Genomic DNA, 17,868 nt, shown 5'->3' with positions numbered 1-17,868 from the left:
ACGTTCAAAGTCGTCGCCATGCAATTCCTGGTGCATAGAAATATGGTACGGGTGCAATCGATGTTGATGTAGCATTCTCAACTCCGACGTTTTTGAGATTCCAGATTCTCGCCCAATTTGTCTGCTACTAATGGGCGGAATAGCCGCGACAGCAGCTAAAACACCTACTTGGGAGTCATCATTTGTTGCACGTCGTGGTTGACGTTTCAGATGTGGCTGAACACTTCTTGTTTCCTTAAATAACGTAACTATCCGGCGAACGGTCCGGACACTTGGATGATGTCGTCCAGGATACCAAGCAGCATACACAGCACACGCCCGTTGGGCATTTTGATCACAACAGCCATACATCAACACGATATCGACCTTTTCCGCAATTGGTAAACGATCCATTTTAACACGGGTAATGTATCACGAAGCAAATACTGTCCGCACTGGCGGAATGTTACGTGATATCACGTACTTACACGTTTGTGACTATTACAGCGTCATCTATCATAAAACGAAAAAAGTGGTCCAAGTAATACATTCATATTTCTTTACGTACTACACGGATATGTAATAAAAATGGGTGAACCGTATCATCTTCATCTTTGCCTAGGTGTGGTGTGTCGTCTTCCGGAGCCTTGGCTTTGCTCTGCCGCGATTGGTCCGTTTGCTTTTAAATTTCGGAGGGCGCTGCGTTCTGTGGAGAGACCTGCTGACGACGACAATATCGAGTGCTGCTGCCGGAGTGAGATGGGGAGTTTAGTTTCCGGTTGTGTGGCAGCGTAATGTTCCGGGAAAGGTGGTATAACTTCCTGTGAACCCACGTGATTGCTACGAGCATGTGTACTCGGGACGGAGGCAGTCGTTCTGGACGGGCTGTGTGATAAGGAAGCTCAGAATGGCAACTGTTGACGCGGCGTGTCCGCGTTGCTATGTCGGAACTGGGGCGATTGACATAAATCGAGTTGGTGCTGGTTGCAACCTGTCGCCGAATGCTTGTCTGCCTTCTGGATTAACAGTGAGAATTTCATGACTTGATGTGTCTCATTCAATTTGCACCCGTGTCGTCGGGTGTGTTTTGCTCTAGGGTCGTGTGCCATGGTGTTCCGCAATTTTAGTAGGCTCAGGCGTGCCCGAAATCCCGATTCAATGATCTGCTGTTACATTGTCAAGTGTAACTATCACTAGAAAAGAGTGTTAACTCTCTGTGCCTTAATAACTGAACCTAAAATATTATCTGTGGTTGAAATTTTATTCTGATCCAAGTGCAATAACAATCTAGTATTTTACAATTTGAGTGGTATTATTATTTAGTACATTTACTAAGTCGAAGATTTACGAAGGCCAGTGGGCGTCATTAACAGTTCCTGCCTAGACAGGCGTTATATTTGAACCACGTGTTTCAATGATTAGTAATTTTTATTTTATGTGTTATAGAGAGTTGCTGTCAGCCCTATGTGGACGATTCGCCACGTTGGTGAAGTTTCTAGCTGTTCTGCTGGTCTGTGCCATATTGCTAAAGCAGGCAGTTCTAGCACAGCTGATTGTAAATTTTTCCTAGTGGTGAGGAGCTCGGCCTGTTTTAAGTGCTAACTCACTAACTTCAACCATTCTCAAATATTTATTACTACTGATATTCAGGCCTTTCAGGTCGAGTGGCGACGTCGCTCGAGTGGCGACGTCGCTACCTCTTTTTGGTTACTAATTTTATCTTGTTAGCTTGTTTCGTAAAAAAAAAAACCCTTTGGTATATGAATTTGTCTTTTGGTATTTACTGCTCCTTTGGACGTAAATTAACTGCTGGTTTTGCATTCTTGTAGCATAATCAAAACAGCATTTGTGGTTATATTTGATTGGCCTTTTTCGCCGAATGATTAAAGTCATTCCTTTCAGTAACTTATTGTATTGGTCAATAATTAACCAAAACTGTTGGGTCCTTCAGACCGTGATTATCTTGAATCTTAAGATTGACGTTCTGACATTACAGTTGTGAATGTTCAGTGGCCCTTTAGGCCTGGAGTTTAAATTTTTTTATTGTGTTTTGTGATTTTTATATATATATATATGTATATATATATATATATATACCAGTGAACAAGTGTTTTTTAATATACATATATATATATATATATATATATATATATATATATATACCAGTGAACAAGTGTTTTTTAATGTTTAATAAAATTAAATTGTGTTTGAAACTGTAACCTAATTGGGGTCTACGCTTTCACTCCCTGCAGCCTTTGAGCTCTGCTTACCTTACGTTTTGGTTAAGTTTTCCCGTACCATGACGTATCAATGGGGGATCCTATTTTTAAAAAATCAGTTGATATGCGTTTGACCTATGGCAGTTTCTTCGTTTGATGCTTATTTCGTGAGATATTTGGCCCGGTCACTATCAACAGACCACCCTGTATATGTTTGTACACTCACACACACATTATATATATATGACCGATATCAACCCGACTTTTTACACATGTTCGTTGCTGTCAGGCAACAATTGCGGTGGTGGTATTGTTATTACGTATCATAGTTCAGGCGTTATGACGCTTTAAACAATGAGACGCGTAAAACAACTGCCACATCTGTGCTACTAGCTATGAGAGTTAAATTTCGCAGACAGTATCCACATTTGCCGCAAAATGCACCTACAAAGACTTTTACACCATCGCGTTGTAGATACACGAAGCAGGGCGCCAAGCGTACAGAAACTGCACGTTTCTAATAAAAAACGAATACCTGTGAAACGCCGTGACTGTCAGCTAGTATTATCATATTTCGAATATTTTTATTTTTCACCTCTTGAACCAACAACATATTTTTCGAGATAGCAAATGAAATACGTACCACGAGTCGTTGGATTTGCTTAAGACATTCCAGAGTTACTCTCATATGTCACTGCTTTCTGACACTAACCCCGTCCCCCGCTCCCTCCACCCTAGTGGTCACACAAAAACGGATGCCCTGAGGGTATCTTATACGACGGTAATAGAAATCTGATAGTATGTCGTAAGGAAACCAAATTTAGCTAAAATTGCTCAAGGCGTTACACAATGCGCGCACACACACACACACACACACACACACACACACACACACACACACACACACACACACACACACACATTAATCAAACACACAGATTTCCGGAATTTACGCTAAAAGCTACTGTATATATCCCAACAGCTTTAAACATTTTATATGGCTGTAATGTTGATTTAACATAATTACTGCAAAATAGTTCGTGATAAATGGGTTAGTTAGAAAATGTAGCTTCGACTGTGATGGCTGTCACTTATTCGAGGAACGTAATAAATGAAAAATAATCAGTTATCATTTCAAACGGAATGAATTGATCGTCATTTAATTGGAGAGGTCATAGTAATGCATAATTAATGTTAAATGACACAAATTCGATAGCTATAAAAAGGTGAAAATGAGTACCGTAAAAACTTAGCTTCACAACTGCCTGCATAGCGTTTCACACTTAATTGCCTATGATATTATACTGTGCAAAATGAGCGATGTACCCAAGCAGTTCAAACGCCGGAGACATAACTAAGATCGGAATCAAAGATATAGAAAGCTATAAATGATGTGTTCGTCATCACGCAATGTCCAGAAAATGAAATGCGGTACAAGTATATCTTCTCAATATACACCACCATTTGAAAGACATGGACAATGGCATGACAAAACATGTTTATGTACCTGCGGTAAACCCACGTACTCTGTTGGAGCATGCGCCTCATCTGAAGGTGCGTCTCGTCGCCAAAACGGCCCCGACCCCTCTGTTATCAAAGGGACCCGCCTCGTCGCCTAGGTGAAGCGATATGAAGTCGCCCTACGCAAGAGTCTGCCTCTTTCACGCACCCCTACTGTGTCTCTGGCCTCTTCTTCGTTAAGTACCAAAGCTATTAAATTCTTTTGGTTTCCCTTAACTCCAAACTACTTTTAACAGTGTTTTGCTTTGTTGGATTTCTTACACTCCATTGGATATGCTCACAGTTTAACAAATGTAATACAACATGTGAAGTATTTTTTGCAAATAAACTTTTGTTGAACATTATGTTTGAAATTAAGTTGACTATGGAAATTCAGATGAATGTAAACATGGTTTTTGCCTTCAATTTCAAAGATAATTTAATCTGAAATATGTGCTGTGACATTGCAGATCGTGTGGACCCACATTCCTGAGCTATGGCTCTTACAGCGCCTACATCTGTCTTTTTATGCATCTGTATCACCATATGATGTGGCCAAATTCAAAGTTATATGTAAAAGATTTTGCGATAAAAATATATTATTTTGAAGCATAGAAGTATTCCTTACAAGGATGGCAGCGTGGACGAGCTCAAGAAATACTGAAAATAAAACAATTTTACACTTAGCTTATGGTTGCTACACGATACACACATGCCAACAACTCAAAGGTAAAAATTTGTTCAGAAAGAAGCTGTGCATTTTATACAGATCAGACCGACGTATTTTACTTTACGCTTTGAAGAGCATTACCACCAGTTTAGACTGAATCACTTCAATGAATCGCCTAAAACCACACACATGTCGAAACAATTCACAAAATGCAGTAAACAGATAAGAGCCTCCATGCCATAGTAAACGGAAAGCTGCGATGACTAAAACTTCAGGAAATTAATTTACATAGATTTAAGCAATCGGGTAGTTTCCTGAATGAGAAAACTGAATGGATTGTGTAAGGGACAGTCAAATGAAAACGAGGCAGATGGAGAAAAAAACAGGTAAACTCTTTGTTATTTCAAAAGCAATCGCCACAACTTTTAATACATTTATCTCAATGTGAAAAAGACGATCAGTGTCTTCATGGAAAAGTTTGCCTGCGGAACCATGATGGTACCAGGCGTGCACCCCTTCGTCCGGATGTCTTTCTCCACGGCTCTGAAAATACGGAAATCGCATGAATAGGGACTGGGACTGTACAGAAGATGTGTGAAGGCTTCCCAGCGAAACTTCTGCTGTGTAGTAGAAACAACTTTGGCAGCATGTGGGCAATTTTTTTCCATCTGTCTCGTTTTTATTTTACTGCCTGTTATACATGACTTCTTCGGCAATTCCGATAAGTCCTTCTGCAAAATTCCCAATCGTATTAGATGCATAGAGCACCTGGCTTTTGAAATTAACATAGCAGTTATGTGGATATATCTTTGCACACAACCCGTTATCTTTATTGTCACGTCATGTTTATACTGTGTAGCGTCCTTATGTTCAGCGTTTTCATTTTCCTGGGATGCATTATAAGTTACGCCGATATCTTGGTATTTGTCTGGTACAACAGGACTTCAAAGAGTAAGTTACACATCGATGTGGCAGGCACTCTTACTGAGTGCTGCACTACACTGCATACTGGCACAGACACATGAGGTTATTTTTCCAGATGATCACCAATTCTCTAAACAACGGCCGGAACGCTCTAACTATCGTTGAGTTCCTGGACGATAGAAATCCACTCTTTGGCCACAGAACCATTCAAGAACAGCTGTGTGCACGTCCTCGTCACTGAAAAATCTCTTTCCCGCAGATGTCCTTTCAGCTTACCGACTGCTTGGACATTGCCGTCTGTGGTCGATGTCAGCGAACTTCCTTCCCAGTCACCACCCTATGTCTGTGCGGCCGCTTCACTACGGCGGGACGCGACACTGCAGTTGCTCCATACACCGACAGAATTTCCGGTGAAATGTGTGCAATTTAGACGTTTTTCCGTCAAGAACCGTACTGTATCGCGTACTTCACTTTCGGAACACGTTTCCATCCAACAAGCCTCTTGGGTCCCATACTGTGATGCGTCTGTTATCCGTACCGCAGCAAAACTGTAAGTACGAAGCCCAAAACATGTACTGTTTTTTGACAATACTCTTCTGACATTACTCAAAAACACAGAACTAAAATGAAATTTAAATAAATAGAATAGTGAAAACAAACACAATATTATTAATAGATTCTTGAGGAGCACTTCCCCGCAAAACTCGTGTTCCGGGGGACACAGTTTTGGAAGCAAACCCCAGTCTTGAAATACACTTGGTGAAAGTTCACCTTCCCAACTCTCTGAGTCTGTACGCACTGAAGTTCTGATATCCACTCAGGTGCAAATAGCACACAAGGGGCCTAAATTAAATGCCCTGGTAGTGCTATATTCACTAGCTATTAAGCTATGATAAATTATCCGCATCTGGCTACGTGTCGTTTCGATTTCGAACCAAGTAACGAAGGATACAGACGGAACTTCTACAAAAACCAAAGAATAAATAGCCTTCCCTTCTTTTCGTTAATATTTGGACTTTGAATAGCAGATTCAGCCTGTTAAATTCAAAATCATTAACGGAGGAGTAATATACGTCCACTGCCACCAATCACAAGACTATGAATCAGGAACCAATAACGTCTGATGTAAATCAAGTTTGATATGCTCATCGCATAACAATTCAGCACTGCGTCATTTTTCCCTAACTAACTCATATTCATTAATTCCACATATACAACAAACTCAGTGGAATATTAATGAGATACAGCATAACATTATCAGAATTTTCTTCAGTTGAGGCGGCAGATTATTCTTTGGCTGCCATTGGATGACACGCTACATGGGCTGCACCAGTCCCGTAGTAACTAGCCTGCCACGTGCAACTGCGAGGAGCGTTCATAAACTAATCCAACACAATATTTTCCCGGCCAGTTTCAGCTGAAAAATATGAAGAATTCATTGTGGAACGTCGTGGAGTATGCCAGATTCAGTCCCTGCAGTTTAATGCAGTTCCAATAGGTGGCGACTCGGCGCTACAAGTAATCTTCAAAATGGCGTCCGTAACGGAGGTGCGATCCAAACAGAGAGACTGTAATTGAGTTTCTTTTGGCAGAAAAACTGATCAACGCAGATATTTATAATCGCTTGCAGAGTGTCTAGCAGAGCTGACAGTTGAACAAAAGCACGGCGAGTCGGCACGGAAGGCGCCTGTCATCTTCGCAACAATGCCGCGCAAGTCTTCCCAATCTCCCGCAATCCGGTCGAACGCACGCAGCCGTGACTGCAGCAATGTTGGAACGTGCCGACACGCTCGTTCGAGATGATTCGCGGATCATAAACGAACACCTCGCTGCTCAACTTGACTTCCCTGTTGGTAGTAGCGACACATTCGTCCACCAGCTGCGGCAGTCAGAGGTGTGTGCCCGCCGAGTTCCTCGCCGCATAACAATAACAAAGGACCACTTTTGCGGAATTGCTTGCGTGCTACTGGGCTGATAGTGAAAATTTTTCCTCAAACAACGTCAAGGGAGATGACACATGGGTTCACCACTTCGAAGCGGAAACAAAATGTGAATCCATAGAGTGGTACCACCCAACCTGTCCTCCGAACAAAAAGTTCAAAGCCATATCGTCAGGCGGTAAAGTCAAGGCGGTCTTCTTTGACTATGAAAGTGTTACTCTGTTTGATGTCTTTCACTTCCTCATGGTGCAGCGATCAGCTCTAAATTGCATTGTGCTACCTTCATTAAAGAAACAACTACAGCGTGTTTGTCGCCACGAAAATACAAACCAACTTCTCATTTTGCACGACAAAGCAAGGCCTCAGACAAGTCTGCGCACCAGAGAGGAGCACTGGACTGTTCTTCCTCATCCACCCTATAGCAGGGATCTTGCATCTTCTCTCCTCAAGTGTTTGGCCCAATGAAAGACGCACTGCGCGGGAAGCAGTACGTCGATGACGGGGCGGTTATTGACGCAGCAGGACGTTAGCTACGACGCCGACCAGCAGAGTGGTATCATGCGGGCATAGACGACCTCCCAGTAAGATTGCGTAAGGCCTTCGCAATGTTCGGAGTGTATAGTGAAAAATAGCGTTTTCTATCCGAAAGAGTGGGGAATAATACGGTCTATTGATATCCTTCCAGAAAAAAAAGAAAATGTTTGACCATTGACGTACATAAAGTTCGCCTCACCTTGACGTTCCAGTAGCATTGTTTATTAAAATTCTGATAATCTGGCCAGTTTTGTATTTAGGAATTAAAAAATGTATCAACGGGAACAAAATGCGACCCGTTACACAATATGCCCAACCACTTGCAAATAATGTGCTATTGTTTTCTCAAATGTCATATTTTTAAGGAATTCGTCAGAAGTTCTTTCGGTGTCTGCTTAGAATAAGCTTGTCCATCTCGGGTAATATCGCGTCTGGAATATCTGTACTGCTCATTTCACATCTGCACAACTTGAAAGAATGAAATATAAAGTTGCAATGCCCCGGGCTTCGCACGCCGCGAATTCTCTCGAGTTCTTACACGTGGTGTGTCATGAATTTTTAATCTGAAAAAAGGAGCTCCAGTGACCGTGACCCTATTTAAATCCGCTATGTTGTGCACGGGCGGCTGGCATGGAAGGGGGAGCAACGAGAAGTAACATCCACACCGAAAGAATCTCCTTCCCTGAAAGAAGATGTAAACTGTGCTCAGTGAGGCGCATTCAGCTGTGTATTTCGCATAATACGCCAGTCTTAATGCGAACGAAGTGAGCTACTTATCTCTGTGTAGCTGGTGCACCTTGCAGCAAAGAAGACTTCAGAGACGTAACATGTGCGAAACTTAACATAGTAAGAAAATAACAGTGCCGACAACCATTCTGCCGCCGTCAGGAGAAGAGACCCCACAAATTTCTGCCCTCAGGTAGCAAAGGTAAGCAGAGAAGTAACTCAGAAATGCTTTGTGTGCTTATTACTACGATCATCATTTAAAATGTACCTCCTTGCAGTTTCCGTAGGTATCATTTGGAGAACTGTAACCGAGTTTGCACGCCATTGCCATTTATGTAGGAAAATGCGAAAAGGAAGAAATGCGTTGGGATGTAACATTTTGTAAGCATTCCCTTGGCTGACCCAACGACCAGTCATTCTTCACCGTGGTGACATGTGGATTAGGTATTACAGATGCTAGGAACGCTAACTACATTTCTCTCCTCGTTGCTATTTTTGATGGCATATTTTATTCTTAGCATTTGGAGTTACTTGAGATTTTTTAAAGTAATGTTTGCAAAGATACACCGTTTGAGTTTAGCACTATAGCATACGGTTCAGCTTATAGCCACACCTTAGTTCCCACATGAGACGTAAGGAAAAACTGTATTTACTTTTTCGAATGTCGGGTCTATTCTGGAAGTCCGCTTTACGAGCAAGTTGTCTCAGCGCTGCGATATAAGAGCACAGGCTGAAGGATTGGAAGTGAACAGATAAACACATGAACTTTACCTGAGTTACAAGACTGATTATATTCGGTAAAGCAGGGCTGAGCTCTGCGGTATCTCTTCCCCTGACGGCGGGACACTTGTTTGCGACGCCGTTGTCTTGTCACTATTTAATCAAGTTCCGCACATGTTACGTCCTAGAAGTCCTCGTCAAAGCCTCTTTATAAAGCCTCAGAAGTAAAGTATGTTCCAGGAACATGACGAATTGTGTGACTCATTAATCTGACATTTCGGACTCAGTTTCGAAGCACTTTTTCTTTTTTTTTTTTAAAAAAAAAAGGTAGTTTAACACGAGCATGGCAATTTTTTTTTGCTCCTCCAGTAAAATTTAGTTTCAGAATGAACCTGTGCCTCTTCCGAAATATAATGTATGAGTAAGACGGCTTGTGTGTCGATGCGGATGAAGTAACGTTGTGCAAGAGATACTAAATTCACTCGTTATGCCACGTAGATCATAGTTTTGTTCAGGGTAGCAGTAGTATATGGATGACGTTCATTCAGTGAATGGAGCAGCGGGTCAATCCTGGGAACTCAGGAAAAAGTGCTATGAGGCTTGGAAAACTAACATGTCAAAGATCAGCAGAATCCACTACAAGAAAGTGTAGCCACTAATTTAAAACGTCGTCCCAATTTGTAAGAATTACAAAACTAAAGCGTTGGACAATAATAAATACTTTTTTATACAATGCAGCTGTTATACCACCCATTTTCCGCTGCCTCTTCTTTTAATGGAAAGTGACTACACTTGTACAAAAACAAACTGGTTAATGTTAAAGATAAAAAAGGAAGGATGCAGATCTGTTATTTAACCAACAGGTAAGTCCCGGCGCCGGCAGTCAATGATCGCTACAGCCGGTATCGGACAGATATTGTGTATATTTTATTATTGCTTATTAAATGTACTGGAGCAAAATTTTAATTTATTATCGACGTGATTGATAAGCTTGTCCACCTAAATCAGTGATTGATACAATGCTTATTTTGAGAAGGGCCAAGCGATTTAATATTTTTAATGGAAAGGTTAACGAACGTACAGTTACGTTAGCTCGCATGAAAAAATGGGCGAAACAGCTATAAACAAATGCGTTACGAGGCTCATACACTCAGACATCCGAGCCAGCTCGTGCGCAGAAATGAGAGCATTAGCTTGGTTAATTCGTCATCAACAACTCAATTACTACATAAAAGCAAAAGGTCGTTTGACGTTGTAAGCTAAAAACTCCAAAAGTTCTTGACTGATATATTTCGAACTCTTACAAGATAATCAAATAAACCTTCGGTAGTACATAGGTTATACAATAATATTTTTGTGATACAACCGTCTGCGAGAAAGAAAATTCTGTGCTGTGAAAATGCGCAGTTTCGTTTCCTTTCTCTTTGTCATCCTACCCGTTTGCAGATTAAAACTATGCGAAATACTGTTACTCAACCTATTATCCTCACAGATGCACAGCAAGAGAGGTCTCTCGTACTTCATACACCAATAATCTCAACCGATTTTCCCACTCAGTTTGAGCGAATTCAGTTCCCAACGAAGGTTTCGTTGGCAGTAACAATAAAAAAGGCACAAGGACAGAGTGGTATAGGAAGAGGAGATGGACATTAAAGAAACGGACACAGGCAGGGAAAGGATGAGATGGACAGAGAGAGGGGGAGGGGGAGGAGGAGGACATAAAGATAGGTGGAGGAGGAGATGGACAGAGAGGTGGAGGGGGTGGGAGGAGATTAAGGCTTACATACAACTCCCATACACATTTAGTAATTGCGAAGCATTGCCAGGATCGGTAGTTACATATACTATCTACAAAGGCATAATCAAATAACACGCTAAGCACGTCAAAACCAGAAAGAAGAAAAATATTAATAAATCTGGAAAAAAATCTAAACCATTCACAAATGAAGTCATGAAGGCCAAAAGGAAAAAAAAAGCTAAGAGCAATGCTAATCCTAACTTTTTAATGAGAATTTATTTCAACTAATTTCTCAAGTTAAAAAGTAGTTTCACTATTTTTTCATCCACGTAAAGTTAAAATAGCAGCAAAATAAATAAAAATATAAATAAATAAATAATAAATAGAGATAATCAAGTCGGAAGCTGCTATCCTTTTAAAGTCTCAATCAATTATGGAATAGTTTTCACTAAAAAACGCAGGACGTCAGGATGGCGTTATTCTTTTCTTCCACTCGTTCTAGATGTTTCAATATGAAGTAAGAATATTTTAATTTATTTTTTATGATGAAAGAAAATTTGACTACGTTTTAAGACAAAGATGTAAGCCAAACAAAGATAGGGAACTCAGTTTTTGACAGAATCATGTTGTTGTTGTCGTCGTCCTCAGTCCAAAGACTGTTGCATTTCTGCAAGCCTGTTCATGTTTGCGTAACCACGGCAAACAACATCCACTTGAACATCCTCACTGTATCAATCCCTTGGTTTCCAATACGTACCCCCCACACTTCCCTCCGTTACCAAACTGAGGATTCCTTCATCCCTCAGGGTGTGTTCCGATAACAGTTTCCTTCTTTTAGTGATTTTGTTCCACAGATTTCAATTACTGACCAAATCAGCATCTCCCCACTGATTATTCGATCCACCTGCCTCATCAGCGTTCTTCGATAGCAAGAGATGTCAAAAGCTTCTCTTTTCTTAGAGTCTGAAATGCTTATTGAGCACGTTTCACTTCTGCACAAGGTTATACTCCAGACCAATTCCTTTAGAAAGGATTTCTTGACTCTTAAATTTCTATTCGAGGTTAAAAAAACCCTTTTAATGACAGATTTCTTTGTTACAGCCACTGTGCCATTTATTAACTTCGGACGAATCGCCTGATCTAATTCGACCACGACCCTCGTTTTGCTTCTGTTGATATCTATGATGACCTCGTTTCGCTATGCTATCCATTCGGTCCCACTCATACTCCAAGACCTCCGCCGTTTCTGAAAAGATTACAACGTAATCGACGAACGTTGAAGTTTTTGATTCATCTTCCTGAAACTTAATTACCTTTATAAATTTCACATCCTCTCTTTCAAACCCTTTGACTCTTATAACAGCAGTCAGGTTTCTGCACAATTTGTAAATAACATCTTCATAATTTCAAGGAACAGGCTTACAGCGTTCAACACTGTCAAACGCTTTCTGTAAGTCTGCAAATGTTAAGAACATCCAAACATAAGACGTTGGAACAGTATTGCCTCGTGTGCACCTACATCTCTCCGGAACCAAAACTAATTTTCTCCGATGTCGGCGTCTGTGAGTTTTTCTTTTCTATTCTTTTGTAAGTAAGTCGTATCGGTATTTTACAACCACATCTTTTTAAACTAATAGTTCGATAGTGTTCAACTGTGGGCAGCTTCATTTCTTGGAATTAGAACTACACTGCTGGCCACCGCAAATGCAACACCAAGAAAGACAAGAGGTAGCACAACAAAATTTATTTTGTAGATAACATGTTGACCAAGTATCAAATGATTACGTTTACAGACGTCTGTGACATGTGGTTCCTGCCAGAATCAGTAGCCAGAGTAGCCGCCATTGTTGGAGATCACCGCTGCCACACGTCTCGGCATTGAGTCAAAGAAACGTTGGATGTGTTCCTGGGGTACAGCAGCCCAAGCAGCTTCCACACGTTGCCAAAGATCATCTGGTATGGCAGCTGGGGATGTAATCTGGGTCACTCGTTGAGCAACCATGGACCACATGTTTTCTATCGGCGGAAGATCCGGAGAGCGAGCCGGCCAGGGAAGCACTTCAACGTGGTTATTGACGAAGAACCTTTGGACAATGCGTGCCACGTGTGGTCGCGCATTATCCAGTTGAAATATGGCTGTGGCCGAGCCCTGAAGGTAAGGAAGGACAACTGGCTCCAGCACCTCGGATATGTAGTGCCGGCTATTTGAAGTACCGGCAATGCGTACTAGAGGCGTGCGAGAGTAATATCCAATACCGCCCCATACCATAATACCCGGTGCAAGACCAGTGTGGCGGTGCATAATGCAGCTGTCCAGCATCCTCTCTCCACGGTGTCTCCACACTCGAATCCGACCATCGTGGTGCTGCAGACAGAAGCGTGTCTCGTCAGTAAAGACAACGTCATTCCATTCTGCCGTCCACATCCGTCTGTCATCACACCATTGGCTACGGAGACGTCTGTGGTTCTGCGTCAATGGTAGACGAAGCAATGGACGTCTTGCGGACAGACCACTCTGCTGTAAACGGCGTCGAATGGTACGCGCAGACACTGGATGATGCGTTACAGACGCAATGTGCTGTGCTACGGTTCGGGATGTCACTGAGCGATCCGTCACTGCCATGCGCACAATTCGCCTATCAGCACGTGCAGTGGTGCACCGAGATGAATGCGATCGACCACGTCGGTCCGTCGTACCCTCCTGCATCCAACGGTCACATATCCGCATTACAGTTGTTTGGTTTCGTCCAACACGACTAGCGATTTCTCTGTATGATAATCCACAATCTCGGTAAGCCACTATCCTTCCTCTGTCGAACTCGGATACTTGATCAAACGATGTTCGCTGTTGTCTACGAGGCATAACTGATCGTCTTGTGAAACAACCACAAGGTAAACACACGTGCCGAACGTACACTTGTCGAAATCGCCAAGCCTTAAATGGCGCTATGAGGTGGCGCCACAGGCGCGCGTGATGTGCGTCTGCGCTGAAATTCTAATCAGTTGCATATCTCATCGCTGCAAACCCATGGTGTAAATTTCAATTGATTCGGATGCTTCCTTCAGGGTGTTGCATTTACGTTGGCCAGCAGTGTATTACATTGAAGTCTCTTAGTATTTCTACAATCTCACTTATCTTACGAATCAAATGCAGTTAAATTGGTTATCGCTGGGTTTACCAAGGATGTCAAAATTTTGAGGGATGTCTTCTAATCGTCCAGGAGTCTTATTTCTGTATAGGTGTTGCAGAGTTTCGTAAAATTCTTCTCGTAGTATCATATTTCTCATTTCATCTTTATTGCTTCTTTACTTCCCTCTCTCTTGCTGTAACATTGCCTTCAACTTAGTTTTTTTTATATATATATTATCCAGCCATCTTTCACCTTTGCGTTCTTTCCTTGCTTGTTACGCGCGATCGTGATTTCTTTATACACTCTTTTCTCCAAATTGCTCTTTAATTTTCCTGTAGGCAGCTTCTGTCATTCTCGTAGTCATTCGTGCTGCAACATTCTTGCGTTTGCACTCTAGCTTTTCTTACTTAATAGTTCGGTACTTTCAACAAATCTCATTTTCTTTGCATTTGTGTCCGTATTCCCCTGATACATCTGTTGCATTTAATAAGTTAACATTTCGTCAATTAAATTCGGTAATTTCTGTGTTACCCAAGGATTTCTACTGCATCTTGTCTTTTTACGTGTTTGATCTTCTGCTCCCTTTACTATTTTTCCTCTCAAAGCTACCGACTCGTTTTCAACAATATTACTATATTCCAGTCAACCATTGGCTAATGCTCTCTCTGAAACACTGAACATCATCTGTTTTTTTTTTTTCAGTTTATTCATGTCAAATCTTCTCAATTTTCTAGCTTTTTGCAATTTCTTCTGTTTGTACCCAATAAAATATGGTCAGAGTTCATACTTGCCCCTGGAAGTGTCTTACGGTTTAAAACCTGTTTTAGAATAACATTGGGATATTAATATTTAATTTACATCACAAAGATGCACGCTTTTCCTTTATCAACTCCTTTTCTAAAAGAGCACGAATAATTAAAAAAAGAAATTCAAAACTCAAAATGCTGACAGCACAGATAGAAAAAAGAATCCGTTGTAAATAAAAATACAGCGAAGCATTTCACCGGTGGAGTAATAACTGAAGAGCACAAGGGCGAGCCGTAAAGGTGATTATGGAAGCCAAGCGAAAAAGCTAATAAATACACCTAAGAGAGAAAGAAACGGTTAAATCTGCCTAATATCGTGTAGGGTCTCCGTGAGACGCAGAACTGCCACAGCGTGACGTGGCATAGACTCGACTGATGTCTGAAGTAGTGCTGGAGAGAACTGACACCATGAACCCTGCAGGACTGTCCATAAATCTCTAAAAGTACGAGGGGATGGAGGTCTCTTCTGAACAGCAAGTTGCAAGGAATCTCAGATATGCTCAGTAATGTTCATGTCTGGGGAGTTTGGTGGCCAGCAGAAGTGTTTAAACTCAGAAGAGTGTTCGTGGAGCCACTGTGTAGCAATTCTGGACGTGTGAGGTGTCGCATTATCCTGCCGAAGTCCGTCGGAATGCACAATGAACTAAGATGGATGAAGGTGATCAGACAGGATGCTTACGTACGTTTAACCTCTGAGAGTCGTATCTAGATGTATCAGGGGTCCAGTATCACTCAAATTTCACACGCCCCACACCACTACAAAGCCTCCACCAGCTCGAAGGTTTCTTACTGATACGCAGAGTCCACGGATTTTTGAAGTTGTCTCCATACCAGTACGCGTCCATCCGCACTTCAGAATTTGAAACGAGAATCGTCCGACCAGGCAACATGTTTACTGTCATTAACAATCCAATGTCGGTGTTGATGGGCCAGGCGAGACGTCACCAAGGCTTCGAAAGCCCATAGCGATGACGTTTCGTTGAATGGTTCGCACGCTGTCACTTGTTGATGGCCCAGCATTCACATCTGCAGTAATTTGTAGAATGGATGCACTTCTGTCACATTGAACGATTCCCTTCAGTCATCGTTGGTCCCGTTCTTGCAGGCCGGAGCCATGTCTTACCGGATTCCTGAAATTCACGGTACCCTCGTAAAATGGTAGCACGGGAAAATGTGCACTTGATCGCTACCTCGGAGATGCTGTGTCGCATCACTCGTGCACCGACTGTAATACCACGATCAGACTCACTTATACTCACTTAAATCTTAATAGCCTGCCATTGTAGTTGCAGTACCGATCTAACAATGCGCCAGACACTTGTTGTCTTATAAAGGTGTTGCCGACCGCAGCTCCGTATTCTGTCTGTCTACATAGCTTTGCATTTTAATACGCATGTTATACTAGTTTCTTTGGCACTTTAATGTAAATGTTCTAGTGGGCATGTGTGGCTACAAAGCCAAGTTGTCTGGGACCAGTTCTCAGTTGGTCCTAGGACATCCGACCGTCATCTGTTGCTTTTTTCATATCTGGCAGTAGCTTGTGCTCATATGTGAAAAATGACAGGTTGCAAAATGGGTCAGAGCGCACGAGTGCGTCTCCCTATAACTGGTGATCTGCTTCATTTCACAGCTGGGTGGACGGCAGCGGGACATCGCCCGCTACACGAGTGCCGTGTTTAAACCAAATTTCGTGTTGGGACGGAGTTACATTTAGATACTTAGTGTTCATTTTTTAAGTACAAAGTGTAAGACAAAAAGACGACGGACCACTAAGGAATTATCCAAATTGGACGGAAGTCGGTACTTGTGACGTAGATGCGCAGACAAACAAAAGAGTAAAATCCAGAATGAGATTTTCACTCTGCAGCGGAGTGTGCGCTGATATGAAACTTCCTGGCAGATTAAAACTGTGTGCCCGACCGAGACTCGAACTCGGGACCTTTGCCTTTCACGGGCAAGTGCTCTACCAACTGAGCTACCGAAGCACGACTCACGCCCGGTCTCACAGCTTTACTTCTGCCAGTATCTCGTCTCCTACCTTCCAAACTTTACAGAAGCTCTCCTGCGAACCTTGCAGAACTAGCACTCCTGAAAGAAAGGATATTGCGGAGACATGGCTTAGCCACAGCCTGGGGGATGTTTCCAGAATGAAATTTTCACTCTGCAGCGGAGTGTGCGCTGATATGAAACTTCCTGACAGATTAAAACTGTGTGCCCGACCAAATTTCAGAGAAATTGAATGATTTATTTAAAAAAACCGAGTTTCAAAATCTGAGCAAGTCAATGACGCATTGGTCCATCTCTGGCCTTCATGAAAGCAGTTATTCGGGCTTGGCTTTCATAGAGTCGTTGGATGTCCTTCTGAGGGACTTATGTCAAATTCTGTACAACTGACACGTCAGATTGTCAAAATTCCGAGATCGTTGGAGGGCCCCGCCCATAATGCTCCAAACCTTGCCAGTCATTGAGAAAAGATCCAGCGACCTTACTGCCCAAGACAGGGTTCGGCAAGCACGAAAACAAGGAGTAAAAACTCTCTCCGTGTGCGGGCGGGCATTATCTTGCTGAAATGTAAGCCCAGGATAGCTTCTCATGAAGCACGACAGACCCGGGTGTAGAATATAGTCAACCTACCGTTGTGCTGTAAGATGATAATGATGATTGGTTTTGTGGGGCTCCCAACTGCGCAGTTATCAGAGCCAGTACAAATTCCCAAACTTTGCTCAGTCCACTCTCGCCACTTTCATGAATGATGATGAAATGATGAGGAAAACTCAAACACCCAGTCATCTCGAGGCAGGTGAACATCCCTGACCCCGCCGGGAATCGAACCCGAGACCCCGTGCTCGGGAAGCGAGATTGCGACTGCGAAACCACGAGCTGCGGACTGTGCTGTAAGAATGCCGCAGGTGACACACATAGGTGACCGTCTATGAAAAGAAACGGCAGCCCAGTCCGTCACTACTGGTTACTGGGCTGTC

The 17,868-nt window shown here is 42.4% G+C and overlaps 1 non-coding gene across 1 annotated transcript; it reads right to left on the bottom strand.

Moving 5' to 3' along the window:
• Positions 1 to 16,798: 16,798 nt before the first annotated feature.
• On the bottom strand, positions 16,799 to 16,873 carry Trnas-uga (transfer RNA serine (anticodon UGA)). Its single transcript has one exon. It is a non-coding gene; the product is annotated as a tRNA-Ser (tRNA).
• Positions 16,874 to 17,868: the final 995 nt, after the last annotated feature.

Source organism: Schistocerca serialis, chromosome 1 (assembly GCF_023864345.2).
Source record: "Schistocerca serialis cubense isolate TAMUIC-IGC-003099 chromosome 1, iqSchSeri2.2, whole genome shotgun sequence".
In the NCBI taxonomy this organism is placed as follows: Eukaryota; Metazoa; Arthropoda; class Insecta; order Orthoptera; family Acrididae; genus Schistocerca; species Schistocerca serialis.
The sequence above is the reverse complement of the archived record's forward strand: the minus strand, read 5'-3'. Positions and strand labels throughout refer to the sequence as shown.